General features: G+C 46.4%; 43 non-coding genes across 43 annotated transcripts; all 43 read left to right on the forward strand.

Moving 5' to 3' along the window:
* The first annotated feature begins 12067 nt into the window (after positions 1-12067).
* Positions 12068-12140, forward strand: trnak-uuu. Its single transcript has one exon. It is a non-coding gene; the product is annotated as a tRNA-Lys (tRNA).
* A 139-nt stretch (positions 12141-12279) lies between these two features.
* Positions 12280-12353, forward strand: trnat-agu. The gene has a single exon. It is a non-coding gene; the product is annotated as a tRNA-Thr (tRNA).
* Positions 12354-12708: 355 nt separating this feature from the next.
* Positions 12709-12781, forward strand: trnak-uuu. The gene has a single exon. It is a non-coding gene; the product is annotated as a tRNA-Lys (tRNA).
* A 139-nt stretch (positions 12782-12920) lies between these two features.
* Positions 12921-12994, forward strand: trnat-agu. Its single transcript has one exon. It is a non-coding gene; the product is annotated as a tRNA-Thr (tRNA).
* Positions 12995-13349: 355 nt separating this feature from the next.
* On the forward strand, positions 13350-13422 carry trnak-uuu. The gene has a single exon. It is a non-coding gene; the product is annotated as a tRNA-Lys (tRNA).
* A 139-nt stretch (positions 13423-13561) lies between these two features.
* On the forward strand, positions 13562-13635 carry trnat-agu. Its single transcript has one exon. It is a non-coding gene; the product is annotated as a tRNA-Thr (tRNA).
* Positions 13636-13990: 355 nt separating this feature from the next.
* trnak-uuu lies at positions 13991-14063 on the forward strand. Its single transcript has one exon. It is a non-coding gene; the product is annotated as a tRNA-Lys (tRNA).
* Positions 14064-14202: 139 nt separating this feature from the next.
* trnat-agu lies at positions 14203-14276 on the forward strand. Its single transcript has one exon. It is a non-coding gene; the product is annotated as a tRNA-Thr (tRNA).
* Positions 14277-14631: 355 nt separating this feature from the next.
* On the forward strand, positions 14632-14704 carry trnak-uuu. The gene has a single exon. It is a non-coding gene; the product is annotated as a tRNA-Lys (tRNA).
* Positions 14705-14843: 139 nt separating this feature from the next.
* trnat-agu lies at positions 14844-14917 on the forward strand. The gene has a single exon. It is a non-coding gene; the product is annotated as a tRNA-Thr (tRNA).
* A 355-nt stretch (positions 14918-15272) lies between these two features.
* trnat-ugu lies at positions 15273-15345 on the forward strand. Its single transcript has one exon. It is a non-coding gene; the product is annotated as a tRNA-Thr (tRNA).
* A 139-nt stretch (positions 15346-15484) lies between these two features.
* On the forward strand, positions 15485-15558 carry trnat-agu. Its single transcript has one exon. It is a non-coding gene; the product is annotated as a tRNA-Thr (tRNA).
* Positions 15559-15913: 355 nt separating this feature from the next.
* Positions 15914-15986, forward strand: trnak-uuu. Its single transcript has one exon. It is a non-coding gene; the product is annotated as a tRNA-Lys (tRNA).
* Positions 15987-16125: 139 nt separating this feature from the next.
* On the forward strand, positions 16126-16199 carry trnat-agu. The gene has a single exon. It is a non-coding gene; the product is annotated as a tRNA-Thr (tRNA).
* Positions 16200-16741: 542 nt separating this feature from the next.
* trnat-agu lies at positions 16742-16815 on the forward strand. Its single transcript has one exon. It is a non-coding gene; the product is annotated as a tRNA-Thr (tRNA).
* A 355-nt stretch (positions 16816-17170) lies between these two features.
* Positions 17171-17243, forward strand: trnak-uuu. Its single transcript has one exon. It is a non-coding gene; the product is annotated as a tRNA-Lys (tRNA).
* Positions 17244-17382: 139 nt separating this feature from the next.
* Positions 17383-17456, forward strand: trnat-agu. Its single transcript has one exon. It is a non-coding gene; the product is annotated as a tRNA-Thr (tRNA).
* Positions 17457-17811: 355 nt separating this feature from the next.
* Positions 17812-17884, forward strand: trnak-uuu. Its single transcript has one exon. It is a non-coding gene; the product is annotated as a tRNA-Lys (tRNA).
* A 139-nt stretch (positions 17885-18023) lies between these two features.
* trnat-agu lies at positions 18024-18097 on the forward strand. Its single transcript has one exon. It is a non-coding gene; the product is annotated as a tRNA-Thr (tRNA).
* Positions 18098-18452: 355 nt separating this feature from the next.
* On the forward strand, positions 18453-18525 carry trnak-uuu. The gene has a single exon. It is a non-coding gene; the product is annotated as a tRNA-Lys (tRNA).
* Positions 18526-18664: 139 nt separating this feature from the next.
* trnat-agu lies at positions 18665-18738 on the forward strand. The gene has a single exon. It is a non-coding gene; the product is annotated as a tRNA-Thr (tRNA).
* A 355-nt stretch (positions 18739-19093) lies between these two features.
* On the forward strand, positions 19094-19166 carry trnak-uuu. The gene has a single exon. It is a non-coding gene; the product is annotated as a tRNA-Lys (tRNA).
* A 139-nt stretch (positions 19167-19305) lies between these two features.
* trnat-agu lies at positions 19306-19379 on the forward strand. Its single transcript has one exon. It is a non-coding gene; the product is annotated as a tRNA-Thr (tRNA).
* A 355-nt stretch (positions 19380-19734) lies between these two features.
* On the forward strand, positions 19735-19807 carry trnak-uuu. The gene has a single exon. It is a non-coding gene; the product is annotated as a tRNA-Lys (tRNA).
* Positions 19808-19946: 139 nt separating this feature from the next.
* On the forward strand, positions 19947-20020 carry trnat-agu. Its single transcript has one exon. It is a non-coding gene; the product is annotated as a tRNA-Thr (tRNA).
* Positions 20021-20374: 354 nt separating this feature from the next.
* Positions 20375-20447, forward strand: trnak-uuu. Its single transcript has one exon. It is a non-coding gene; the product is annotated as a tRNA-Lys (tRNA).
* A 139-nt stretch (positions 20448-20586) lies between these two features.
* trnat-agu lies at positions 20587-20660 on the forward strand. The gene has a single exon. It is a non-coding gene; the product is annotated as a tRNA-Thr (tRNA).
* Positions 20661-21015: 355 nt separating this feature from the next.
* On the forward strand, positions 21016-21088 carry trnak-uuu. Its single transcript has one exon. It is a non-coding gene; the product is annotated as a tRNA-Lys (tRNA).
* A 139-nt stretch (positions 21089-21227) lies between these two features.
* trnat-agu lies at positions 21228-21301 on the forward strand. Its single transcript has one exon. It is a non-coding gene; the product is annotated as a tRNA-Thr (tRNA).
* Positions 21302-21656: 355 nt separating this feature from the next.
* trnak-uuu lies at positions 21657-21729 on the forward strand. Its single transcript has one exon. It is a non-coding gene; the product is annotated as a tRNA-Lys (tRNA).
* A 1651-nt stretch (positions 21730-23380) lies between these two features.
* trnak-uuu lies at positions 23381-23453 on the forward strand. Its single transcript has one exon. It is a non-coding gene; the product is annotated as a tRNA-Lys (tRNA).
* Positions 23454-23592: 139 nt separating this feature from the next.
* trnat-agu lies at positions 23593-23666 on the forward strand. The gene has a single exon. It is a non-coding gene; the product is annotated as a tRNA-Thr (tRNA).
* A 355-nt stretch (positions 23667-24021) lies between these two features.
* Positions 24022-24094, forward strand: trnak-uuu. The gene has a single exon. It is a non-coding gene; the product is annotated as a tRNA-Lys (tRNA).
* A 139-nt stretch (positions 24095-24233) lies between these two features.
* Positions 24234-24307, forward strand: trnat-agu. Its single transcript has one exon. It is a non-coding gene; the product is annotated as a tRNA-Thr (tRNA).
* Positions 24308-24662: 355 nt separating this feature from the next.
* Positions 24663-24735, forward strand: trnak-uuu. Its single transcript has one exon. It is a non-coding gene; the product is annotated as a tRNA-Lys (tRNA).
* A 139-nt stretch (positions 24736-24874) lies between these two features.
* On the forward strand, positions 24875-24948 carry trnat-agu. Its single transcript has one exon. It is a non-coding gene; the product is annotated as a tRNA-Thr (tRNA).
* Positions 24949-25303: 355 nt separating this feature from the next.
* Positions 25304-25376, forward strand: trnak-uuu. Its single transcript has one exon. It is a non-coding gene; the product is annotated as a tRNA-Lys (tRNA).
* Positions 25377-25515: 139 nt separating this feature from the next.
* Positions 25516-25589, forward strand: trnat-agu. The gene has a single exon. It is a non-coding gene; the product is annotated as a tRNA-Thr (tRNA).
* Positions 25590-25944: 355 nt separating this feature from the next.
* Positions 25945-26017, forward strand: trnak-uuu. Its single transcript has one exon. It is a non-coding gene; the product is annotated as a tRNA-Lys (tRNA).
* A 140-nt stretch (positions 26018-26157) lies between these two features.
* Positions 26158-26231, forward strand: trnat-agu. The gene has a single exon. It is a non-coding gene; the product is annotated as a tRNA-Thr (tRNA).
* A 355-nt stretch (positions 26232-26586) lies between these two features.
* Positions 26587-26659, forward strand: trnak-uuu. The gene has a single exon. It is a non-coding gene; the product is annotated as a tRNA-Lys (tRNA).
* A 140-nt stretch (positions 26660-26799) lies between these two features.
* Positions 26800-26873, forward strand: trnat-agu. The gene has a single exon. It is a non-coding gene; the product is annotated as a tRNA-Thr (tRNA).
* A 565-nt stretch (positions 26874-27438) lies between these two features.
* Positions 27439-27512, forward strand: trnat-agu. Its single transcript has one exon. It is a non-coding gene; the product is annotated as a tRNA-Thr (tRNA).
* The last annotated feature ends 224 nt before the right edge of the window (positions 27513-27736 follow it).

Below are 27736 nucleotides of genomic sequence, written 5' to 3' on the forward strand. Positions count from 1 at the left end.
TTGACATGAAATTTTCACCAGATGTTGGTAACAACCCAAGTAATCAATACATACAAAGAAAACAAATTAAATAAGTTCAGAAATGAAGTTATGTATAATAATGTGAAATGACACATGACACGTTTTATTGACGTCAGTTGCTGAACATTTTATAGCCAATTCCCTGGCCTAAATACGTCCACTGCAAACACGTATCATATTCTCATGTTAGTGCATGTAAACCAGCAGATACTAATTTAAAAGAAATTCCTGCATTAAAATAATATATCATGAATGTTTGGATGAAATGGTCATTTATTATCACACTAGCATGTAATTATCACGGCAAACAATTACGCGCTGCACTGAACTGTAGGCTAAGTAAAGTACAAAAAAAAGTTAAAATAACAAAACCTGTAATTATTACTTGTGAACGAATATCATTCATGTCTTACTAAACCTAGTCACGCGAAAGTGAACGAGGTTAACACATCATTTCTGTTTCCTCTTCTGAGCCTATGCAGGTTACGTGAAAAATGATCCAAAGATCCGTATCCGAAGACCCAGTCAAAATGAACGAATCATTTCTGTTTTTTCTACCAGTGCTGAGCCTATGCAGGTCACGTGAAAAATGATCCAAAGACTCGTATCCGGCAGATGAACGAATCGTTCACCTCCCGACCTTGTCTTTAGATCAATGTTTCGTTCTTCTGCCAACCTTGTAACTGTAAGTTGGCAACTGCACCTCAACACCTACGTCCCTGACCTGTGGAGTCCCCCAGGGCTCAATTTCGGGTCCATTTCTATTCAACCTTTATATGCTCCCACTTGGACAAATCTTAAAGAATAATTTGATCTCCTATCATAACTATGCTGATGACACCCAAATGTACTTAACTTTGACACCTAATGACTATGGTCCCCTTGAATCTCTTTGTGATTGTATTGAGCAAATTAACCACTGGATGTCTCAGAACTTTCTCCAGCTAAACAAAGACAAAACTGAAGTAATAGTTTTTGGTAAAAAGGAGGAAAGATGTAAGATTGCCACCCTTCTTAACAAAAAAGGACTTAAAGCAAAGGATACTGTCAGAAATCTTGGTGTCCTCTTAGACAGTGATCTAAATTTTAACAGCCACATGAAAGCAATTACCGGTACTAAATCTGCGTTCTACCATCTCAAAAACATTGCCAAAATTAGGGATTTTATGTCAAAAGATGACTTGGAAAAACTAATTCATGCCTTTATCTCCAGTAGGGTTGATTACTGCAATGGGCTGTTCACAGGCCTTCCCAAAAAAAACCTTAAACAGCTTCAAATGATACAAAATGCAGCAGCCAGAATTCTTACAAAAACAAAAAGAACTGACCACATAACCCCTATACTGAAATACCTGCGCTGGCTCCCAGTTAGTTACAGGATTGACTTTAAAGCACTGCTGCTTGTTTTCAAGTCACTTAATGGGATAGGGCCAAAGTATCTATCTGACATGTTTCAGCAGTACGTACCACTCAGATCTCTCAGATCGCAGCATAAATTTCTATTAGTAAAACCCACTGTCCAAACTAAACAGGGTGAAGCAGCACTCAGCCACTATGCGGTTCACCTCTGGAACCAACTTCCAGAAGACATTAAAAACGCTCCAACTACTTTCAGTTTTAAATCTAGACTAAAGACCAAACTTTTCTCAGATGCCTTCTGCTAACTGGCCATGAACAGTTCCTTTGAAGTATTATTGCTTACTCTAATAGACTAGTGATTGTTATTATTCTTTTTATGCTTTTATTTCCTATATTTTACTATTTTTATGCCTTAATGTTCTCATGCTTTTATTTTCTATAATTTACTGTTTTTATGATCATGCACTGACCTTTTGCTTTTTTAAAAAAAAAAAAAATGTTTTATGTGAAGCACATTGTTGTGCATGTATGTAAAGCACATTGAATGACCACGTGTATGAATTGTGCTATATAAATAAAATTGCCTTGCCTTGCCTTGCCTTGTAAGGATTATTTCAAAATGAACGAGTCGTTCACGAACGACACATTACTACTTGACAAGACCAAAGCGGTATGTGTCTTTTGCAGTGTTGGGCAAGTTACTGAAAATTAGTAATTAGTTACAGTTACTAGTTACTTCTTTTAAAGGTAATTGAATTACTTTACCAGTTACTGTATATCAAAAGTAATTAGTTTCTAGGGAAAGTAACTTTTATGTCTGCTTTTTATATGTAAGGAATATGAACAGTACTGAACAGTGAAACACAATAAACATATTTTTTAGACCTATTTATTGTAATCAACAGGAAAACAGACCTTCAAATCAAGCAGTAGTACAAAAGTCCCTTTTAATACTTAACTTAATACAAAATAACTGTCTCAGTCATTTAACAGTGTTTTTTTACATTAGGCCCAATGAAATAAAAGTGATTGGCCTACAGTATTAACACTAATTAAAAGAGAAAACAAAGGTGCCTTGAGGTGCTGCATATAATTTAATATGTGATTTAACAAAAGGTTAAGATTCTCAACAAACGTTCAAATGGGCTAACTTCCCACGTAGCATGTTGTTCGGAATGATCCAGTGTGCAGTTACACCTAGAACGCTTTTATTGTAAGCAGCCCAGATGTCTGCTGTGGTAGAGACATGTTGTAAATCCTCAAATGTTTTTTTTTTTTTAGCTCGACCTGCATTTTCGCATATTCTCTGTCTAAATAGCTGGAAAACGTCTTCCTGCCCCGAGCCTCAATTTATCACTGGTATTTTGCTTCCCTGAAGGCAACTGACTCGACAGTTGACAGAGGATGCATGTCATCGACAACATACCTAGCAATCAATTTATTCAGCTCTACCTGGCTTATCGGCTGCACTGCAGTCCGTGTAAAGTCTAGCCTTGGTTGTTTGCATGGAGTGGCGCCTTCAGCATCTGTAGGGCTGGGGTCTTTCGCTACTAGCTTTGTCGAAGCGTGTTGTTTCAACAGGTGCTTCATAAGATTTGAATTGCTACTCTTAGATGTGGATAGCTTCTTTGCACCTGCACATAATTTACAACTCACCACTACATTTTTGTCTTTAATTTCGACGAGCGAAAAGTAATGTCCATACTTCCAGGAGAAAAGGCTCATTCTATCCGCACTGTCGGCCATGATATGGTTTAATGCTCTTTGATTGATTCGATTGGTGTATCATTGCGCCACCAAGGTCCTGCGACGTCAGATCAGAAGCAGCTAAAGTAGGCCCATCTTGTCTTCTTGTCTGCAAGTGTTCATTTTTCACAAAAGAGAGTAACTAATTCATTTACATTTCAGTAATTGTAACTGCGTTACTTGATTTTAAAAATACTTCGTTACATGCTCGTTACCGCTAAAAGTAGTGGAATTACAGTAATGCGTGACTCCCAACACTGGTCTTTTGTCGTTGTGACCTGAGCTATCATCGTAATACATCCAGAGATGGGCAAAAATACATCAAAATGTATTTTGATTCAAAATACAAAATACCCCTAAAATAAATGTATTAAAATAAAATACAAAATACTGGTGCCAGAAAATGTAACAAAATACAATACATGTATTTTGTATTTAAAATATAGGAAATACTTTTTCTGGATTTTCCGTTTTCTCAGTTTGGTATAGCAGAACATTCAGGTTTGGGCTATATAATGTACACAAAGCTCTGGTGAACCCCACAAAAAGGAAGAACAGTCACAGAATGTCAGTGTAACTAACACCCCATGCAGACGGACTCTAGTTTGTCTGAACCCGGTGAACCCCGTCTCCGGATAGCCTTATCGTGCAGACGAACACACTGTATCCGCACACTGTATCCGCACTCCCTCGAATCGGGGGTCCAAAGTGAGTAACCTCGAAATCCGATTGCTGTTGGTGTTCGTCTGCACGCTATCCGCATACCTAATCGGATTGCCCCACGTGATCGCATCATTAGACCAGCCAGGACAACTGACACAACAGGCATTATTTAATAACTGAATGGGTTGCCATGGCGCAGTGAGTTTGGCAGCCAGTTATAACAGCTCTCCAGTTTAAAAAAAAAAATTCTTCCCATTACCTTGCTCCTTTTCCACGTGAATTTCCCTAACGGGATTAATACAAATGTATCTATTTTAGGAAAGGGATGACATTAACAAGCCACACTTTAATCTATCACTGTTTAATCTATTTGCATCAGACCATTTTTCAAAAAACAGTTTTTAAAAGTGTCAGCAATAGCCTATATGAGCAAATCTGACGTGAAAAGATTTTTTATTATAGACGGAAGTTTCAAAACAGATGAATGTTACGTTAGCTTTAGTCCTGTCAGACAATGATAGCGATAGCTACTAGCTAGCGTTAACGTTACTTCAGAGGTAGCCTACAGTACGTGAAGGACAAAGCCCTCAACAATAGCCTACATTTGTTGTTAGTAATAAAACCATGAAATTGGAAGCAATTGTAAACCATGAAACATCCAGGATCCACAGCACTTGCATTGTGGTCTCTCGTGCTCAAGCTCAGCATCTCCATAAAGCACAGGCATTTAAACAACTCAGACATGTCATGTTGCACATTGCTTTGTTGCACTGTAAACTCTTTATTATCAATAACAAATATAATAATTTTTCGCTTAACTACAGTCTGCTCCTACCACTGATGTTATAAACCACCATAATGTGTTACTGTGCAGATTAAATGTAGGCTATGCGGCTAAGCTAAACGTTGCTAGTTGGAGCTCAACTACTGTCATATGTTAGTTTGATAGCATGCTCCTGTCTTCTCCTTCCGTTTTCTTCAGTTGTCTGTAGCACCTTAAAGCGCCACCAACAGGCGTGGGGGATGTACTACAGCTGAGTCAATCGGATTCGCTGGGTTCATGTGCACGCGTTTTAAAAAGTTAATATGTGTGAAAAATGAACCCGGGTTCAGGCAAACTAGAGTCCGTCTGCATGGGGTCTAAGCAAAGCCAGTAATTCGGCGGCCGCTATGGTGATTAGAGGGTTAAAAGACAACAACTTGATTGATTATGTATATTATATTTTTGCAGGCAGCAGCTGTGTGACTCGTGTTTTCACAAAACAGGGCTCTCAATGCAATCTCTATGGCTTCCGGGAGGGCTCGCCCCACCGTGCTTTCGTCATACGTAATTGCGTATAAGGACGTCATACGGCTTTGATCAAGTCACAGGCCGTGTCTATTACCGCGCACTTGCACACTTCAAACACTGATTTCAGTGCTTAGGGCATTCACACTGACAGAACCAGCAGAAATCAGGGCACTGAAAGTACCCGGATGGCGCACTGCAAACGGTCAAAAAATGCAGTGTGAAACGATGGACACTACTCACCCTAAACGGGCGCCATCTTGGCTACGTAGCGGAAGAGGAGGAGCCCTTTCGGCAGCTTTTCAGTTTGGAAAGTTGGCTGACTGACGCTTCGCAAATCACTTCAACCATTATTGCTGGTTACAATAACGGTGTTATCTGATGGTACAGTGTCTATTTCTCTGTAACTTTTAAAAAATCTAAGCGAGAAAGATGGTCCGCCATCTTTGTTTAAAATTTCCAGTTGGCCAGAGGAAGCTGGCGCACAGATTTATGGGTAAAAGGCTTGCACATTTGTGTCCGTCAGTGTTCCATTTGAGACAACGGCTGTGTTCGAATTCTTAGATAGCTGTCTTAATCCTTGATCTCTTGTTGGACAGGTGTCTGACGAGACAGGTCCTTTCGGGGGAAGGTATCTCAAAAACCGTTGATTTCAAACAGTCTATTAAGATAGCATGTACGGCAACATGTACGGCAATATGTGACATCATCACGATGTGTGTGCTTATTTTCTAGCTAGCAGCTACTGTTAGCGACCTGGCTAACGGATACATCGCCAACAAAATCAGACTATTTTTGTTAATCAATCATGACATAATTACATAGTACACTGTTTATTTCTCGGTAACTTTAAAAAAAAAAAAAAATGAACAAAAAAGCCAATAAACTTACATCGGTGAATACTTTTGTGGAACTTTGACAATTTCATCCGCCATCTTTTTTTAAATTTGTCTCTGGTTAGGGAATGGCGCAGAGAGTTATGGGTAATACCTGCCGCTATAAGACAGCAAGGCAGCTCATATGCTCTCTTGAAAAATGACCGTTATGTGACGTATTTCAAGGTATCTTATTAAAGCGGAAGAGAAAGTTTAAGACATTTCAAACAGTCCCTGCTCCCTTAATAGGAAGGTAGGAAGGAAGGAAGGAGGCATTTTAAGACATTTCGAACAGGGCCAACACTAATCAGCGACAGAACGCACTACAGATGTAAGTGCTTAGTGTGCACTATGCACTGTATTGCAGTGTACTTCGTAAAGTGCGCGGTAATAGACACGGTCACATTCTGTCAAGATGGCTAACGTTCAGTGCAACAACTCGATTCGCTCTTTGAAAGAACCTTCTTTAAGTCGGCGTACTAATGAAGATAAATTGACAAGGATCAAGACAGCTATCTAAGTTTTCGAACACAGCCCTGTTTTCTGAAAAAAAAATGGATTTAACATGAGAGTCAATGAGAGATATCTGGGGCGATTTCCATTTCGCCCCAAAAGGGGGGTGGGTGGGGGGGGGGGGGGGGGGTGCATTTGAAGCACCACTTTTGCCTGACTGTTGCCTGATTCGACAATGACATTCAGAGGCATATCAGACGGTCTAGTGGTAGAATCCGACAGAAAAACACCTTCTGCCTAAACACTGGAGAAAGTATTTTGAGTATTTTAAATACAAAATTACTCCACTCTAAAGTATTTTGTTACAAATTACGTTCGATTTTTCATCAGCCCTATCAAATACAAAATACTCAAAGTGATTGAAATACGTATTTCAATTACAAGTAATTGAAATACTGCCCATCTCTGAGTACATCCAGTCTGAAATACCACTTGATGGCCAAGCACACAGCTGATGCGAACTCTCCGCCCCCTCGTCATAGCCAGACAAGAATGGATGACTTCCGACAGAAACACATGGATACCACAACTAAGAACAAACGTATTGCAGCCATAGCTAAATGGGTGGCTACTTCGTGTAGGCCTGTTAACGTTGTGGAGGACGAGGGTCTAGCTGATATCATACGCATCGCATCCAACGACTGGACCTACGAATTGCCTTCGAGAGCCACCATTACAAACCACGTTCAGAAGTTGCACGAAACTGAGAAAGAAGACTAACATCACATGGCTGAGAGTTGCAACAGCACTTGACCCAAGGTCATATTGCCATGCTTCGGTAATATGATTGCAGCGGCCAGGCAGCTCCCCTTTGAGCACATGCCGTGCATCGCACACAGTGTGCACCGAGCCGTCACGGTTTCTCTAACCAACAGCCCGTTTGACAGTGCATTGGCAAAATGCAGAAGAGTTGTGGGTCATTTTAAGCATAGCCTAGCAAACCAAGCGGAGCTCGAGCAGCAACAAGTCACACATCATCAAAAGAAAGAGTCACTCGCACAGGAAGTGTCAACTAGATGGAATAGTATCCTGGAAATGGAAGTGCCACCAGAGCTGCTGCAGGTGTGCGAGATGCATTGACGGAATTGGCCAGCGAAATGGCCCGCCTTGCACGCAAGTACTTAGCAGCACTGGCAACATCAGTACCTTCTGAAAGGCTGTTTGGCAATGTTGTTTTTCAATCAAATCAAACATTTGCATAAAGCAAGCCAATCCACTTTTCCATGTTGATAAGAGCATTAAAATGAAAAAAAATAAATTATGGAAAAAAAATAAATTAAGTTGCATTTAGAATAGATACAAATATGCGATTAATTGTGATTTATTTTTAGTTAACTATGACAAATGCGATTAATCGTGATTAAATATTTGAATCGCTTGACAGCACTAATATATATACATACAGTGCCCTCCAGAAGTATTGGCACTCTTAGTGAATGAGCAAAACAGCAAAATATTTTTCTCCAAAACATGTGTGCCACAATTATTGGCACCTAGAAAATCTTATAATTAAAATCTAACGGAAATATATTTCCAATCATGTTTTACATTTTTAAGTTCACCTGTTTGATTAGGAACTCTTAAGTGGTCAACCATGACTTCCTGTTTCACTGGGGTATAAATATGAGTGCCACACAGGCCAAATTCCCTTAGTCACTCATCACTATGAGAAAAACCCAAGAACACAGTGACAATGTGCGATGAAAAGTTGTTGAGCTGCACAAATCAGGAAATGGATATAAGAAAATCTCTAAACAGTTGAAAATACCCATTTCCCCTATCATGGCAATAATTAAGAAGTTTAAAGCGACAGGAGATGTTAAGAATCAGCCTGGAAGAGGACGTGTGTGTACATCGACCCCATGCACCGTGAGGAGGATGGTTCGACTGGCAAAATAATCTCCAAGAATCACAGCTGGAGAATTGCAGAGGTTAGTTGAGTCTTGGCTTCAGAAAGTCTCCAGAACTACCATCAGATGCACCTACATCACCACAACTTGTTTGGGAGGGTTGCCAGAAAAAAAGCCTCTGCTGTCAATCAACAACAAACTAAAGTGCCTACAGTTTGGCAAATGTTACTGGGACTTTCAATGGGACTGGGTTATATGGTCAGATGAGACCAAAATAGAGCTTTTTGGCAACAAATATCAAAGGTGGGTTTGGAGTAGACCGAAAGATAGCCAAAAAGGAAAAGCACCTTATACCAATTGTGAAGTATGGTGGTGGATCTTTAATGTTGTGGGGCTGTTTTGCTTCCAAAGGCCCTAGACATCTTGTTAGGCTACATGGTATCATGGACTCCATGAAATACCAGCAGATATTAAATGAAAACATAACCGCCTCTGCCAGGAAGCTTAACATGGGCCGTGGTTGGAGCTTCCAGCAGGACAATGATCCGAAGCACACCTCAAAATCTTCACAAAAATGGTTCACCGACCACAGAATAAAGGTTTTGTCATGGCCATCACAGTCCCCCGACCTAAACCCCATAGAAAATCCGTGATGAGCTGAAGAGGAGTGTCCACAAACGTCGACCTCGGAATCTGAAGGATCTGGAGAGATACTGTATGGAGGGATGGTTAAAATATTAAATGAAGGGTTGCCAATAATTGTGGCCGGTGAGTGTATATATCCACATCAGTAAAAATGTTCCCCATAGACAGCCTACAGTAGAATTGTCTATTTCCGAATCTAAAACGGAACCACATCGGAATTCAGGCACAATGACGGACAACTTTAATACATGCCAGGAACTATTAGTTTTACTACAAAGCAGTTAAGGGCACAACACTCAGTGCTTAGTGCAGGGTATGCCAGTCTTGGTCGGTAGTGCCAAGACAATAGGCAGGTCTTACAGAGTGCAGCAACTCCAGTTTCTGCAGAATGAGGTATGTTTCCCTGAAGTGACCCAGAGGGCTCTGGATTGTGCAGATGCTTTACATTCAAAGCCTCCTTTCAACTGTAATGTTCATAAGGTTTAGGGCTAAGGGGCAGGACAACTTGCCATCACCCAGAGAAGAACACGTATGAAATGTTGTAATGAGTTAGGTTACCACTCTGTAAGACATTTGAAGTCATAATCAAAACCTCTAATGTGAAGCTTGTTAAAGACAGCAATTTAAAATGTAAAAAAAATAGATTACCAAATAACGCTCTGTATGTGTAAGTATCAGATCAGGCGTAGTTTGTGCCTTTGAAAGAAGCTCTTTTACGTATCTAACCATGCAGCGATAAAAGCTTTTTATATTATTAATTGAGTGCCTTGAATACCAGACCATACTTGCATACTTGCTTCTTTCACCTGTAAAACAGCAATATCACCACATCCAAAAATGTACTAATCTAACTGTTATTATTATACCATAGGTGTGATAAGCACGGGCAAAAGATGTTTCCTGGTGGGAAAAAAAATGACCCCCTCCCCCCCCCAGCATTGCATGTGCAATATATTATTTTTGTTGTCAGTCTTGATTACAGTACCACCTTTAATGGTTAAGTAACCAAGAAACACAGGTAATCCCAAAAGGTTCACAAGCATGTCCTGCCCAATTCACCTGGTCGGTGTGCTGCTGAACACCTGCTTAAAACAGAAAAAGTTGACTGGAAATCACCCAAATAGAAGTCACACTGGCTAAGCCAGATCTACCATACAACTACGCCCATATCCTTCTACCTGACTACAATACTTGTTCCATTACTTTGCATCCACTACTATAATCACATTTTACTCATGAACCGGACACCATAGATAAGAGCAGTTATGAACGGTATCATGTATAAAATAACTTCAAAGCTCAATTTCAAATGAAGTATCATTTAATAAGCTAAAAAAACAGAGCATATGTCATAACCAGAATAGGACAATAACAATGAAAACAATATCATACAGAGAAAGTTAAGAGCTTGCACTAGCTGAGGAGGCAGTAATATTCAGTTCTTGTAGCTTCTCTGTCAATGATCCCTCCGTTGGTTCTGCAGATTCTGTCAGGGGTTCCAAGAACCTGCGACCCGCTACTTTCTTTCCCGTCAGCGGATCCACGACGTTGCCCACTTTGTACACAATCTCCGCAAGTTCGTGATTAACATGCTTGGACTTCTTTTCGGGTAAAGCTTTCAAAAGAACTATGTCTCCCACAATACACTGCTGCAAAGCATCATGTGCAAAGTATGTCTTCCGTTTGTTATAGTACTGTAAGGGGTAGAAAGGTACGAATACGTTCATTAGGCCGACACCAAATTCAGAAAACGTCCTTAATGTTAAAATAAAAAGATCAAATGTGCTCCTAATAGGAACCACGCTTACCTTAAGAAGATATGGGTCCAATACGAGCCTAGTAACACGGACCTTAGCAGTTTTCACCATCTTTGTACCAATTACCCTACCGATTACCCACTTGGCATGAACAGATGCTTGTTTCACAGACATCTCTCCTCTACGTCGTAGAAGCCTACAAATATAAACAAAACAAATAAATCAGCCAGGTTAGAGAAACTGGCGTTAACGTTTGCAAACTCTCCCAAAAATGCACGACAACGCTAACGTTAGCTGCTGCACCGAGATAGCTAGCATGCATACAGCATTAAGACAGTTCATTGTAAACCCACAAGTAAGTGTCATCAAAACGTTAATAGCAAAACAGTTCCGTGAGAGAAAGTTATGCACCATTAATTAGTTGTTTTGGTAGGAAAATAACGTTAAGATAACTCGAACATGGCAAGTGCTACCGAGAAACTTATCTTCCTGACAATTGTCAAGCGTAAATTCAAACCTCCACATCTATCAACACAACTTGTGCCGAAGCTATAATAAGAATATAGATCAAACTTTCATATTTTAAAGGCTTACTTAATATGTAACGAAGGTCAAGCACCCACAGTCAGTCCAACATCACATTGGGCTAACAACTTCACGCCACCTTAGGACGCTTGGTAATGACGGAAGTACGGCAAACGAGAAGTGACATACATTGTTTTGCGAACCATGTGTTGACAAAGGCGTTTGAATCCTGAGAAAAATCCAACTTTGACATTAAGTGATCATTTAATTCCAATTGTTGTTTTGCATTTTTCCGCAAATAGTCTAAATATTTGTTTCATTTCCAATTTCAAACTTTCATTTATTTAGACCAGACATATATATATATATGAATATAATATCACAAACAATTTAGGTTTAAATAAGTTTAATAAAAGTTTTAAATTACTTTTATGTGAATTGTGTTTTCTATGCTTGAGATAAAAACTGAACCATAATATACAATGGAGATACAATACGTCTGAAAGATTTGGGTGTTGATAAGAGAATTATGGGTGAGGGAAAAATAAACTGCCTAGTAGTGGGCCTTTCACTCCCCCAATTCTTAGCGACACTACAGCTGAGCCTGGGCTTAGAGGACTCTGGCCTTGTCCGAGAGGTTTCTGGGCAGGGACTTTGCAAGACTTAGCAGTCAGCAACTTGGTTTTCAGCTCAGCCTTGTCCTCACCACGATCCAAATCTGCAGGACAGGGACTTTGCACGAGCCCCTTTCCGCATAAGTGTCGCCAGCCGAGCATGATCAGATCAACCGGCTGGAACCTACCTGCCCCGTAGCACCCTTCAGAAGCCTGGATAGCTCAGTCGGTAGAGCATCAGACTTTTAATCTGAGGGTCCAGGGTTCAAGTCCCTGTTCAGGCTTTACATTTAAACCATCCTCATCCTGCATCGCCTAAAATCATTGAAAACACCTGCTTTCCTCACCTGTTTCAAACGGTAGTCCGCGTGCGACGAGGGCTTCCTGTGGCCAGAAGGAAGGCTGAGAAGCACCTTTCCGTGTGGCGTTGTGGCTTAGATGGTCAAAGCGCCTGTCTAGTAAACAGGAGATCCTGGGTTCGAATCCCAGCGGTGCCTTATTTACATGTCATCCGAAGCATTCAAGTGAGTTATCTTGTTGGCTGCTCACCTACTGAGTTGCTCAAGCCAATAGTGGGCCTTTCGCTCTCCCAATTCTTAGCGACGCTAGCGCTGAGCCTGGGCTTTAGTTTCCCGGCCTAGAGGACTCTGGCCTTGTCCGAGAGGTTTCTGGGCAGGGACTTTGCAAGACTTAGCAGTCAGCAACTTGGTTTTCAGCTCAGCCTTGTCCTCACCACGATTCAAATCTGCAGGACAGGGACTTTGCACGAGCCCCTTTCCGCATGAGTGGCGCCAGCCGAGCATGATCAGATCAACCGGCTGGAACCTACCTGCCCCGTAGCACCCTTCAGAAGCCTGGATAGCTCAGTCGGTAGAGCATCAGACTTTTAATCTGAGGGTCCAGGGTTCAAGTCCCTGTTCAGGCTTTACATTTAAACCATCCTCATCCTGCATCGCCTAAAATCATTGAAAACACCTGCTTTCTTCACCTCTTTCAAACGGTAGTCCGCGTGCGACAAGGGCTTCCTGTGGCCAGAAGGAAGGCTGAGAAGCACCTTTCCGTGTGGCGTCGTGGCTTAGATGGTCAAAGCGCCTGTCTAGTAAACAGGAGATCCTGGGTTCGAATCCCAGCGGTGCCTTATTTACATGTCATCCGAAGCATTCAAGTGAGTTATCTTGTTGGCTGCTCACCTACTGAGTTGCTCAAGCCAATAGTGGGCCTTTCGCTCCCCAATTCTTAGCGACGCTAGAGCTGAGGCCTGGGCTTTAGTTTCCCGGCCTAGAGGACTCTGGCCTTGTCCGAGAGGTTTCTGGGCAGGGACTTTGCAAGACTTAGCAGTCAGCAACTTGGTTTTCAGCTCAGCCTTGTCCTCACCACGATCCAAATCTGCAGGACAGGGACTTTGCACGAGCCCCTTTCCGCATGAGTGGCGCCAGCCGAGCATGATCAGATCAACCGGCTGGAACCTACCTGCCCCGTAGCACCCTTCAGAAGCCTGGATAGCTCAGTCGGTAGAGCATCAGACTTTTAATCTGAGGGTCCAGGGTTCAAGTCCCTGTTCAGGCTTTACATTTAAACCATCCTCATCCTGCATCGCCTAAAATCATTGAAAACACCTGCTTTCTTCACCTCTTTCAAACGGTAGTCCGCGTGCGACAAGGGCTTCCTGTGGCCAGAAGGAAGGCTGAGAAGCACCTTTCCGTGTGGCGTCGTGGCTTAGATGGTCAAAGCGCCTGTCTAGTAAACAGGAGATCCTGGGTTCGAATCCCAGCGGTGCCTTATTTACATGTCATCCGAAGCATTCAAGTGAGTTATCTTGTTGGCTGCTCACCTACTGAGTTGCTCAAGCCAATAGTGGGCCTTTCGCTCCCCCAATTCTTAGCGACGCTAGAGCTGAGCCTGGGCTTTAGTTTCCCTGCCTAGAGGACTCTGGCCTTGTCCGAGAGGTTTCTGGGCAGGGACTTTGCAAGACTTAGCAGTCAGCAACTTGGTTTTCAGCTCAGCCTTGTCCTCACCACGATCCAAATCTGCAGGACAGGGACTTTGCACGAGCCCCTTTCCGCATTAGTGTCGCCAGCCGAGCATGATCAGATCAACCGGCTGGAACCTACCTGCCCCGTAGCACCCTTCAGAAGCCTGGATAGCTCAGTCGGTAGAGCATCAGACTTTTAATCTGAGGGTCCAGGGTTCAAGTCCCTGTTCAGGCTTTACATTTAAACCATCCTCATCCTGCATCGCCTAAAATCATTGAAAACACCTGCTTTCTTCACCTCTTTCAAACGGTAGTCCGCGTGCGACAAGGGCTTCCTGTGGCCAGAAGGAAGGCTGAGAAGCACCTTTCCGTGTGGCGTCGTGGCTTAGATGGTCAAAGCGCCTGTCTAGTAAACAGGAGATCCTGGGTTCGAATCCCAGCGGTGCCTTATTTACATGTTATCCGAAGCATTCAAGTGAGTTATCTTGTTGGCTGCTCACCTACTGAGTTGCTCAAGCCAATAGTGGGCCTTTCGCTCTCCCAATTCTTAGCGACGCTAGCGCTGAGCCTGGGCTTTAGTTTCCCGGCCTAGAGGACTCTGGCCTTGTCCGAGAGGTTTCTGGGCAGGGACTTTGCAAGACTTAGCAGTCAGCAACTTGGTTTTCAGCTCAGCCTTGTCCTCACCACGATTCAAATCTGCAGGACAGGGACTTTGCACGAGCCCCTTTCCGCATGAGTGTCGCCAGCCGAGCATGATCAGATCAACCGGCTGGAACCTACCTGCCCCGTAGCACCCTTCAGAAGCCTGGATAGCTCAGTCGGTAGAGCATCAGACTTTTAATCTGAGGGTCCAGGGTTCAAGTCCCTGTTCAGGCTTTACATTTAAACCATCCTCATCCTGCATCGCCTAAAATCATTGAAAACACCTGCTTTCCTCACCTGTTTTAAACGGTAGTCCGCATGCGACGAGGGCTTCCTGTGGCCAGAAAGAAGGCTCAGAAGCACCTTTCCGTGTGGCGTTGTGGCTTAGATGGTCAAAGCGCCTGTCTAGTAAACAGGAGATCCTGGGTTCGAATCCCAGCGGTGCCTTATTTACATGTCATCCGAAGCATTCAAGTGAGTTATCTTGTTGGCTGTTCACCTACTGAGTTGCTCAAGCCAATAGTGCGCCTTTTGTTCCCCCAATTCTTAGCGACGCTAGAGATGAGGCTGGACTTTAGTTTCCCGGCCTAGAGGACTCTGTCCTTGTCCGAGAGGTTTCTGGGCAGGGACTTTGCAAGACTTAGCAGTCAGCAACTTGGTTTTCAGCTCAGCCTTGTCCTCACCACGATCCAAATCTGCAGGACAGGGACTTTGCACGAGCCCCTTTCCGCATGAGTGTCGCCAGCCGAGCATGATCAGATCAACCGGCTGGAACCTACCTGCCCCGTAGCACCCTTCAGAAGCCTGGATAGCTCAGTCGGTAGAGCATCAGACTTGTAATCTGAGGGTCCAGGGTTCAATTCCCTGTTCAGGCTTTACATTTAAACCATCCTCATCCTGCATCGCCTAAAATCATTGAAAACACCTGCTTTCCTCACCTGTTTCAAACGGTAGTCCGCGTGCGACGAGGGCTTCCTGTGGCCAGAAGGGAGGCTGAGAAGCACCTTTCCGTGTGGCGTCGTGGCTTAGATGGTCAAAGCGCCTGTCTAGTAAACAGGAGATCCTGGGTTCGAATCCCAGCGGTGCCTTATTTACATGTCATCCGAAGCATTCAAGTGAGTTATCTTGTTGGCTGCTCACCTACTGAGTTGCTCAAGCCAATAGTGGGCCTTTCGCTCCCCCAATTCTTAGCGACGCTAGAGCTGAGCCTGGGCTTTAGTTTCCCGGCCTAGAGGACTCTGTCCTTGTCCGAGAGGTTTCTGGGCAGGGACTTTGCAAGACTTAGCAGTCAGCAACTTGGTTTTCAGCTCAGCCTTGTCCTCACCACGATCCAAATCTGCAGGACAGGGACTTTGCACGAGCCCCTTTCCGCATGAGTGTCGCCAGCCGAGCATGATCAGATCAACCGGCTGGAACCTACCTGCCCCGTAGCACCCTTCAGAAGCCTGGATAGCTCAGTCGGTAGAGCATCAGACTTTTAATCTGAGGGTCCAGGGTTCAACTCCCTGTTCAGGCTTTACATTTAAACCATCCTCATCCTGCATCGCCTAAAATCATTGAAAACACCTGCTTTCCTCACCTGTTTCAAACGGTAGTCCGCATGCGACGAGGGCTTCCTGTGGCCAGAAGGAAGGCTGAGAAGCACCTTTCCGTGTGGCGTCGTGGCTTAGATGGTCAAAGCGCCTGTCTAGTAAACAGGAGATCCTGGGTTCGAATCCCAGCGGTGCCTTATTTACATGTCATCCGAAGCATTCAAGTGAGTTATCTTGTTGGCTGCTCACCTACTGAGTTGCTCAAGCCAATAGTGGGCCTTTCGCTCTCCCAATTCTTAGCGACGCTAGCGCTGAGCCTGGGCTTTAGTTTCCCGGCCTAGAGGACTCTGGCCTTGTCCGAGAGGTTTCTGGGCAGGGACTTTGCAAGACTTAGCAGTCAGCAACTTGGTTTTCAGCTCAGCCTTGTCCTCACCACGATCCAAATCTGCAGGACAGGGACTTTGCACGAGCCCCTTTCCGCATGAGTGTCGCCAGCCGAGCATGATCAGATCAACCGGCTGGAACCTACCTGCCCCGTAGCACCCTTCAGAAGCCTGGATAGCTCAGTCGGTAGAGCATCAGACTTTTAATCTGAGGAATTTACATTTAAACCATCCTCATCCTGCATCGCCTAAAATCATTGAAAACACCTGCTTTCCTCACCTGTTTCAAACGGTAGTCCGCGTGCGACGAGGGCTTCCTGTGGCCAGAAGGAAGGCTGAGAAGCACCTTTCCGTACGGCGTTGTGGCTTAGATGGTCAAAGCGCCTGTCTAGTAAACAGGAGATCCTGGGTTCGAATCCCAGCGGTGCCTTATTTACATGTTATCCGAAGCATTCAAGTGAGTTATCTTGTTGGCTGCTCACCTACTGAGTTGCTCAAGCCAATAGTGGGCCTTTCGCTCTCCCAATTCTTAGCGACGCTAGAGCTGAGCCTGGGCTTTAGTTTCCCGGCCTAGAGGACTCTGGCCTTGTCCGAGAGGTTTCTGGGCAGGGACTTTGCAAGACTTAGCAGTCAGCAACTTGGTTTTCAGCTCAGCCTTGTCCTCACCACGATTCAAATCTGCAGGACAGGGACTTTGCACGAGCCCCTTTCCGCATGAGTGTCGCCAGCCGAGCATGATCAGATCAACCGGCTGGAACCTACCTGCCCCGTAGCACCCTTCAGAAGCCTGGATAGCTCAGTCGGTAGAGCATCAGACTTTTAATCTGAGGGTCCAGGGTTCAAGTCCCTGTTCAGGCTTTACATTTAAACCATCCTCATCCTGCATCGCCTAAAATCATTGAAAACACCTGCTTTCCTCACCTGTTTTAAACGGTAGTCCGCATGCGACGAGGGCTTCCTGTGGCCAGAAAGAAGGCTCAGAAGCACCTTTCCGTGTGGCGTTGTGGCTTAGATGGTCAAAGCGCCTGTCTAGTAAACAGGAGATCCTGGGTTCGAATCCCAGCGGTGCCTTATTTACATGTCATCCGAAGCATTCAAGTGAGTTATCTTGTTGGCTGTTCACCTACTGAGTTGCTCAAGCCAATAGTGCGCCTTTTGTTCCCCCAATTCTTAGCGACGCTAGAGATGAGGCTGGACTTTAGTTTCCCGGCCTAGAGGACTCTGTCCTTGTCCGAGAGGTTTCTGGGCAGGGACTTTGCAAGACTTAGCAGTCAGCAACTTGGTTTTCAGCTCAGCCTTGTCCTCACCACGATCCAAATCTGCAGGACAGGGACTTTGCACGAGCCCCTTTCCGCATGAGTGTCGCCAGCCGAGCATGATCAGATCAACCGGCTGGAACCTACCTGCCCCGTAGCACCCTTCAGAAGCCTGGATAGCTCAGTCGGTAGAGCATCAGACTTTTAATCTGAGGGTCCAGGGTTCAAGTCCCTGTTCAGGCTTTACATTTAAACCATCCTCATCCTGCATCGCCTAAAATCATTGAAAACACCTGCTTTCCTCACCTGTTTCAAACGGTACTCCGCGTGCGACGAGGGCTTCCTGTGGCCAGAAGGGAGGCTGAGAAGCACCTTTCCGTGTGGTGTCGTGGCTTAGATGGTCAAAGCGCCTGTCTAGTAAACAGGAGATCCTGGGTTCGAATCCCAGCGGTGCCTTATTTACATGTTATCCGAAGCATTCAAGTGAGTTATCTTGTTGGCTGCTCACCTACTGAGTTGCTCAAGCCAATAGTGGGCCTTTCGCTCTCCCAATTCTTAGCGACGCTAGCGCTGAGCCTGGGCTTTAGTTTCCCGGCCTAGAGGACTCTGGCCTTGTCCGAGAGGTTTCTGGGCAGGGACTTTGCAAGACTTAGCAGTCAGCAACTTGGTTTTCAGCTCAGCCTTGTCCTCACCACGATCCAAATCTGCAGGACAGGGACTTTGCACGAGCCCCTTTCCGCATGAGTGTCGCCAGCCGAGCATGATCAGATCAACCGGCTGGAACCTACCTGCCCCGTAGCACCCTTCAGAAGCCTGGATAGCTCAGTCGGTAGAGCATCAGACTTTTAATCTGAGGGTCCAGGGTTCAACTCCCTGTTCAGGCTTTACATTTAAACCATCCTCATCCTGCATCGCCTAAAATCATTGAAAACACCTGCTTTCCTCACCTGTTTCAAACGGTAGTCCGCATGCGACGAGGGCTTCCTGTGGCCAGAAGGAAGGCTGAGAAGCACCTTTCCGTGTGGCGTCGTGGCTTAGATGGTCAAAGAGCCTGTCTAGTAAACAGGAGATCCTGGGTTCGAATCCCAGCGGTGCCTTATTTACATGTCATCCGAAGCATTCAAGTGAGTTATCTTGTTGGCTGCTCACCTACTGAGTTGCTCAAGCCAATAGTGGGCCTTTCGCTCTCCCAATTCTTAGCGACGCTAGCGCTGAGCCTGGGCTTTAGTTTCCCGGCCTAGAGGACTCTGGCCTTGTCCGAGAGGTTTCTGGGCAGGGACTTTGCAAGACTTAGCAGTCAGCAACTTGGTTTTCAGCTCAGCCTTGTCCTCACCACGATCCAAATCTGCAGGACAGGGACTTTGCACGAGCCCCTTTCCGCATGAGTGTCGCCAGCCGAGCATGATCAGATCAACCGGCTGGAACCTACCTGCCCCGTAGCACCCTTCAGAAGCCTGGATAGCTCAGTCGGTAGAGCATCAGACTTTTAATCTGAGGGTCCAGGGTTCAAGTCCCTGTTCAGGCTTTACATTTAAACCATCCTCATCCTGCATCGCCTAAAATCATTGAAAACACCTGCTTTCCTCACCTGTTTCAAACGGCAGTCCGCGTGCGACGAGGGCTTCCTGTGGCCAGAAGGGAGGCTGAGAAGCACCTTTCCGTGTGGCGTCGTGGCTTAGATGGTCAAAGCGCCTGTCTAGTAAACAGGAGATCCTGGGTTCGAATCCCAGCGGTGCCTTATTTACATGTTATCCGAAGCATTCAAGTGAGTTATCTTGTTGGCTGCTCACCTACTGAGTTGCTCAAGCCAATAGTGGGCCTTTCGCTCCCCCAATTCTTAGCGACGCTAGAGCTGAGCCTGGGCTTTAGTTTCCCGGCCTAGAGGACTCTGGCCTTGTCCGAGAGGTTTCTGGGCAGGGACTTTGCAAGACTTAGCAGTCAGCAACTTGGTTTTCAGCTCAGCCTTGTCCTCACCACGATCCAAATCTGCAGGACAGGGACTTTGCACGAGCCCCTTTCCGCATGAGTGTCGCCAGCCGAGCATGATCAGATCAACCGGCTGGAACCTACCTGCCCCGTAGCACCCTTCAGAAGCCTGGATAGCTCAGTCGGTAGAGCATCAGACTTTTAATCTGAGGGTCCAGGGTTCAAGTCCCTGTTCAGGCTTTACATTTAAACCATCCTCATCCTGCATCGCCTAAAATCATTGAAAACACCTGCTTTCCTCACCTGTTTCAAACGGTAGTCCGCATGCGACGAGGGCTTCCTGTGGCCAGAAGGAAGGCTGAGAAGCACCTTTCCGTGTGGCGTCGTGGCTTAGATGGTCAAAGCGCCTGTCTAGTAAACAGGAGATCCTGGGTTCGAATCCCAGCGGTGCCTTATTTACATGTCATCCGAAGCATTCAAGTGAGTTATCTTGTTGGCTGCTCACCTACTGAGTTGCTCAAGCCAATAGTGGGCCTTTCGCTCCCCAATTCTTAGCGACGCTAGAGCTGAGCCTGGGCTTTAGTTTCCCGGCCTAGAGGACTCTGGCCTTGTCCGAGAGGTTTCTGGGCAGGGACTTTGCAAGACTTAGCAGTCAGCAACTTGGTTTTCAGCTCAGCCTTGTCCTCACCACGATTCAAATCTGCAGGACAGGGACTTTGCACGAGCCCCTTTCCGCATGAGTGTCGCCAGCCGAGCATGATCAGATCAACCGGCTGGAACCTACCTGCCCCGTAGCACCCTTCAGAAGCCTGGATAGCTCAGTCGGTAGAGCATCAGACTTTTAATCTGAGGGTCCAGGGTTCAAGTCCCTGTTCAGGCTTTACATTTAAACCATCCTCATCCTGCATCGCCTAAAATCATTGAAAACACCTGCTTTCCTCACCTGTTTCAAACGGTAGTCCGCATGCGACGAGGGCTTCCTGTGGCCAGAAGGAAGGCTGAGAAGCACCTTTCCGTGTGGCGTCGTGGCTTAGATGGTCAAAGCGCCTGTCTAGTAAACAGGAGATCCTGGGTTCGAATCCCAGCGGTGCCTTATTTACATGTCATCCGAAGCATTCAAGTGAGTTATCTTGTTGGCTGCTCACCTACTGAGTTGCTCAAGCCAATAGTGGGCCTTTCGCTCCCCCAATTCTTAGCGACGCTAGAGCTGAGCCTGGGCTTTAGTTTCCCGGCCTAGAGGACTCTGGCCTTGTCCGAGAGGTTTCTGGGCAGGGACTTTGCAAGACTTAGCAGTCAGCAACTTGGTTTTCAGCTCAGCCTTGTCCTCACCACGATCCAAATCTGCAGGACAGGGACTTTGCACGAGCCCCTTTCCGCATGAGTGTCGCCAGCCGAGCATGATCAGATCAACCGGCTGGAACCTACCTGCCCCGTAACACCCTTCAGAAGCCTGGATAGCTCAGTCGGTAGAGCATCAGACTTTTAATCTGAGGGTCCAGGGTTCAAGTCCCTGTTCAGGCTTTACATTTAAACCATCCTCATCCTGCATCGCCTAAAATCATTGAAAACACCTGCTTTCCTCACCTGTTTCAAACGGTAGTCCGCATGCGACGAGGGCTTCCTGTGGCCAGAAGGAAGGCTGAGAAGCACCTTTCCGTGTGGCGTCGTGGCTTAGATGGTCAAAGCGCCTGTCTAGTAAACAGGAGATCCTGGGTTCGAATCCCAGCGGTGCCTTATTTACATGTCATCCGAAGCATTCAAGTGAGTTATCTTGTTGGCTGCTCACCTACTGAGTTGCTCAAGCCAATAGTGGGCCTTTCGCTCCCCCAATTCTTAGCGACGCTAGAGCTGAGCCTGGGCTTTAGTTTCCCGGCCTAGAGGACTCTGGCCTTGTCCGAGAGGTTTCTGGGCAGGGACTTTGCAAGACTTAGCAGTCAGCAACTTGGTTTTCAGCTCAGCCTTGTCCTCACCACGATTCAAATCTGCAGGACAGGGACTTTGCACGAGCCCCTTTCCGCATGAGTGTCGCCAGCCGAGCATGATCAGATCAACCGGCTGGAACCTACCTGCCCCGTAGCACCCTTCAGAAGCCTGGATAGCTCAGTCGGTAGAGCATCAGACTTTTAATCTGAGGGTCCAGGGTTCAAGTCCCTGTTCAGGCTTTACATTTAAACCATCCTCATCCTGCATCGCCTAAAATCATTGAAAACACCTGCTTTCCTCACCTGTTTCAAACGGTAGTCCGCATGCGACGAGGGCTTCCTGTGGCCAGAAGGAAGGCTGAGAAGCACCTTTCCGTGTGGCGTCGTGGCTAGGGTTAGGTACCGAGAACCGGTACCAATATGGAACCGGTTCCAATACAACCGGTACCTACCCGGACCGAAATGCAACGCAGATTTCGGTGCTTCATTTCGGTGCCTGAGCCAATTGAAAACGGTTGCTAGGCAGATTTCACGGGGCACATGTAAAACTGCCCCAGCTCCCAATGTAAACTTTGTCCTGTGTCGCTCACGCTCATTGGTGTTTTCATAGCAACAGTCTTATGACAGTGAAGAGCAGGCAGCATTTCACAGAGCAAGCACAAACAGAACTAGCCATCAACCTTTTAACAGAGAAAATACCGAAAGGTACACGGTCAAAAGTGTGGCTGTATTTCGCACAAAAAGATTAGTAAATGCAAGAAAACAATTGCGTGAAAACAGAGGAGAGGAGGCAAGAGTCAACCGATCAGATCAGCAACCGAAGACTGAAAAATAAACGGAGGTGACAGCTAAACTTAGCCTACGGTAGTCTCTTAAAGGGGCAGTACACATTTTCTCGTACTCAGTGTGTTCAAGTAACAAGATTAACTATAAACAAGATAGAAAAGATAGGTATAAACAAATCATAAAATGGTGTAATTTCATGAAATAAATGCAAACAAAATAATACATTTTTGACTCCAAAGGCGTTTGAAGCTGTTTTTTGTATTTATTTATATGTATTTAAGTATACTATAAACTGTTGTTTACAGTTAATATAATGTTCATAGTTTGAAGTTAAAAAGTTTGAAGCTGTAGTTTGAAGCCAAGTGTTTTGTATGTATTTATATTTATAATATACTTTAAACAGTTAATATATTGTTCAATTTGAACTTTTGTTAACAGTAGATATATTATTTAAGTTTTAAGTTAAAAAGTGTTTTGTATTTATTTATATATATATAATCTACTTTAAACAGTTCATATATTTGGCAATAAAAAAAGCCTTTCTTAAATGTCGTCAATCGTCATTTTTTTTTATTTTTTATAAAAGTATCGGTTCTGGCACAGTTTAGGCACCGGTATCATTTTAAAAGTATCGGTTATGTACCGGTATCGGATAAAAACCAAACGATACCCATCCCTAGTCGTGGCTTAGATGGTCAAAGCGCCTGTCTAGTAAACAGGAGATCCTGGGTTCGAATCCCAGCGGTGCCTTATTTACATGTCATCCGAAGCATTCAAGTGAGTTATCTTGTTGGCTGCTCACCTACTGAGTTGCTCAAGCCAATAGTGGGCCTTTCGCTCCCCCAATTCTTAGCGACGCTAGAGCTGAGCCTGGGCTTTAGTTTCCCGGCCTAGAGGACTCTGGCCTTGTCCGAGAGGTTTCTGGGCAGGGACTTTGCAAGACTTAGCAGTCAGCAACTTGGTTTTCAGCTCAGCCTTGTCCTCACCACGATTCAAATCTGCAGGACAGGGACCTTGCACGAGCCCCTTTCCGCATGAGTGTCGCCAGCCGAGCATGATCAGATCAACCGGCTGGAACCTACCTGGCCCGTAGCACCCTTCAGAAGCCTGGATAGCTCAGTCGGTAGAGCATCAGACTTTTAATCTGAGGGTCCAGGGTTTAAGTCCCTGTTCAGGCTTTACATTTAAACCATCCTCATCCTGCATCGCCTAAAATCATTGAAAACACCTGCTTTCCTCACCTGTTTCAAACGGTAGTCCGCATGCGACGAGGGCTTCCTGTGGCCAGAAGGAAGGCTGAGAAGCACCTTTCCGTGTGGCGTCGTGGCTTAGATGGTCAAAGCGCCTGTCTAGTAAACAGGAGATCCTGGGTTCGAATCCCAGCGGTGCCTTATTTACATGTCATCCGAAGCATTCAAGTGAGTTATCTTGTTGGCTGCTCACCTACTGAGTTGCTCAAGCCAATAGTGGGCCTTTCGCTCCCCCAATTCTTAGCGACGCTAGAGCTGAGCCTGGGCTTTAGTTTCCCGGCCTAGAGGACTCTGGCCTTGTCCGAGAGGTTTCTGGGCAGGGACTTTGCAAGACTTAGCAGTCAGCAACTTGGTTTTCAGCTCAGCCTTGTCCTCACCACGATTCAAATCTGCAGGACAGGGACTTTGCACGAGCCCCTTTCCGCATGAGTGTCGCCAGCCGAGCATGATCAGATCAACCGGCTGGAACCTACCTGCCCCGTAGCACCCTTCAGAAGCCTGGATAGCTCAGTCGGTAGAGCATCAGACTTTTAATCTGAGGGTCCAGGGTTCAAGTCCCTGTTCAGGCTTTACATTTAAACCATCCTCATCCTGCATCGCCTAAAATCATTGAAAACACCTGCTTTCCTCACCTGTTTCAAACGGTAGTCCGCATGCGACGAGGGCTTCCTGTGGCCAGAAGGAAGGCTGAGAAGCACCTTTCCGTGTGGCGTCGTGGCTTAGATGGTCAAAGCGCCTGTCTAGTAAACAGGAGATCCTGGGTTCGAATCCCAGCGGTGCCTTATTTACATGTCATCCGAAGCATTCAAGTGAGTTATCTTGTTGGCTGCTCACCTACTGAGTTGCTCAAGCCAATAGTGGGCCTTTCGCTCCCCCAATTCTTAGCGACGCTAGAGCTGAGCCTGGGCTTTAGTTTCCCGGCCTAGAGGACTCTGGCCTTGTCCGAGAGGTTTCTGGGCAGGGACTTTGCAAGACTTAGCAGTCAGCAACTTGGTTTTCAGCTCAGCCTTGTCCTCACCACGATTCAAATCTGCAGGACAGGGACTTTGCACGAGCCCCTTTCCGCATGAGTGTCGCCAGCCGAGCATGATCAGATCAACCGGCTGGAACCTACCTGCCCCGTAGCACCCTTCAGAAGCCTGGATAGCTCAGTCGGTAGAGCATCAGACTTTTAATCTGAGGGTCCAGGGTTCAAGTCCCTGTTCAGGCTTTACATTTAAACCATCCTCATCCTGCATCGCCTAAAATCATTGAAAACACCTGCTTTCCTCACCTGTTTCAAACGGTAGTCCGCATGCGACGAGGGCTTCCTGTGGCCAGAAGGAAGGCTGAGAAGCACCTTTCCGTGTGGCGTCGTGGCTTAGATGGTCAAAGCGCCTGTCTAGTAAACAGGAGATCCTGGGTTCGAATCCCAGCGGTGCCTTATTTACATGTCATCCGAAGCATTCAAGTGAGTTATCTTGTTGGCTGCTCACCTACTGAGTTGCTCAAGCCAATAGTGGGCCTTTCGCTCCCCCAATTCTTAGCGACGCTAGAGCTGAGCCTGGGCTTTAGTTTCCCGGCCTAGAGGACTCTGGCCTTGTCCGAGAGGTTTCTGGGCAGGGACTTTGCAAGACTTAGCAGTCAGCAACTTGGTTTTCAGCTCAGCCTTGTCCTCACCACGATTCAAATCTGCAGGACAGGGACTTTGCACGAGCCCCTTTCCGCATGAGTGTCGCCAGCCGAGCATGATCAGATCAACCGGCTGGAACCTACCTGCCCCGTAGCACCCTTCAGAAGCCTGGATAGCTCAGTCGGTAGAGCATCAGACTTTTAATCTGAGGGTCCAGGGTTCAAGTCCCTGTTCAGGCTTTACATTTAAACCATCCTCATCCTGCATCGCCTAAAATCATTGAAAACACCTGCTTTCCTCACCTGTTTCAAACGGTAGTCCGCATGCGACGAGGGCTTCCTGTGGCCAGAAGGAAGGCTGAGAAGCACCTTTCCGTGTGGCGTCGTGGCTTAGATGGTCAAAGCGCCTGTCTAGTAAACAGGAGATCCTGGGTTCGAATCCCAGCGGTGCCTTATTTACATGTCATCCGAAGCATTCAAGTGAGTTATCTTGTTGGCTGCTCACCTACTGAGTTGCTCAAGCCAATAGTGGGCCTTTCGCTCCCCCAATTCTTAGCGACGCTAGAGCTGAGCCTGGGCTTTAGTTTCCCGGCCTAGAGGACTCTGGCCTTGTCCGAGAGGTTTCTGGGCAGGGACTTTGCAAGACTTAGCAGTCAGCAACTTGGTTTTCAGCTCAGCCTTGTCCTCACCACGATTCAAATCTGCAGGACAGGGACTTTGCACGAGCCCCTTTCCGCATGAGTGTCGCCAGCCGAGCATGATCAGATCAACCGGCTGGAACCTACCTGCCCCGTAGCACCCTTCAGAAGCCTGGATAGCTCAGTCGGTAGAGCATCAGACTTTTAATCTGAGGGTCCAGGGTTCAAGTCCCTGTTCAGGCTTTACATTTAAACCATCCTCATCCTGCATCGCCTAAAATCATTGAAAACACCTGCTTTCCTCACCTGTTTCAAAACGGTAGTCCGCATGCGACGAGGGCTTCCTGTGGCCAGAAGGAAGGCTGAGAAGCACCTTTCCGTGTGGCGTCGTGGCTTAGATGGTCAAAGCGCCTGTCTAGTAAACAGGAGATCCTGGGTTCGAATCCCAGCGGTGCCTTATTTACATGTCATCCGAAGCATTCAAGTGAGTTATCTTGTTGGCTGCTCACCTACTGAGTTGCTCAAGCCAATAGTGGGCCTTTCGCTCCCCCAATTCTTAGCGACGCTAGAGCTGAGCCTGGGCTTTAGTTTCCCGGCCTAGAGGACTCTGTCCTTGTCCGAGAGGTTTCTGGGCAGGGACTTTGCAAGACTTAGCAGTCAGCAACTTGGTTTTCAGCTCAGCCTTGTCCTCACCACGATTCAAATCTGCAGGACAGGGACTTTGCACGAGCCCCTTTCCGCATGAGTGTCGCCAGCCGAGCATGATCAGATCAACCGGCTGGAACCTACCTGCCCCGTAGCACCCTTCAGAAGCCTGGATAGCTCAGTCGGTAGAGCATCAGACTTTTAATCTGAGGGTCCAGGGTTCAAGTCCCTGTTCAGGCTTTACATTTAAACCATCCTCATCCTGCATCGCCTAAAATCATTGAAAACACCTGCTTTCCTCACCTGTTTCAAACGGTAGTCCGCATGCGACGAGGGCTTCCTGTGGCCAGAAGGAAGGCTGAGAAGGCACCTTTCCGTGTGGCGTCGTGGCTTAGATGGTCAAAGCGCCTGTCTAGTAAACAGGAGATCCTGGGTTCGAATCCCAGCGGTGCCTTATTTACATGTCATCCGAAGCATTCAAGTGAGTTATCTTGTTGGCTGCTCACCTACTGAGTTGCTCAAGCCAATAGTGGGCCTTTCGCTCCCCCAATTCTTAGCGACGCTAGAGCTGAGCCTGGGCTTTAGTTTCCCGGCCTAGAGGACTCTGGCCTTGTCCGAGAGGTTTCTGGGCAGGGACTTTGCAAGACTTAGCAGTCAGCAACTTGGTTTTCAGCTCAGCCTTGTCCTCACCACGATCAAATCTGCAGGACAGGGACTTTGCACGAGCCCCTTTCCGCATGAGTGTCGCCAGCCGAGCATGATCAGATCAACCGGCTGGAACCTACCTGCCCCGTAGCACCCTTCAGAAGCCTGGATAGCTCAGTCGGTAGAGCATCAGACTTTTAATCTGAGGGTCCAGGTTCAAGTCCCTGTTCAGGCTTTACATTTAAACCATCCTCATCCTGCATCGCCTAAAATCATTGAAAACACCTGCTTTCCTCACCTGTTTCAAACGGTAGTCCGCATGCGACGAGGGCTTCCTGTGGCCAGAAGGAAGGCTGAGAAGCACCTTTCCGTGTGGCGTCGTGGCTTAGATGGTCAAAGCGCCTGTCTAGTAAACAGGAGATCCTGGGTTCGAATCCCAGCGGTGCCTTATTTACATGTCATCCGAAGCATTCAAGTGAGTTATCTTGTTGGCTGCTCACCTACTGAGTTGCTCAAGCCAATAGTGGGCCTTTCGCTCCCCCAATTCTTAGCGACGCTAGAGCTGAGCCTGGGCTTTAGTTTCCCGGCCTAGAGGACTCTGGCCTTGTCCGAGAGGTTTCTGGGCAGGGACTTTGCAAGACTTAGCAGTCAGCAACTTGGTTTTCAGCTCAG

The sequence above is a fragment of the Clupea harengus genome, chromosome 17 (genome assembly GCF_900700415.2).
Source record: "Clupea harengus chromosome 17, Ch_v2.0.2, whole genome shotgun sequence".
Taxonomy (NCBI): domain Eukaryota; kingdom Metazoa; phylum Chordata; class Actinopteri; order Clupeiformes; family Clupeidae; genus Clupea; species Clupea harengus.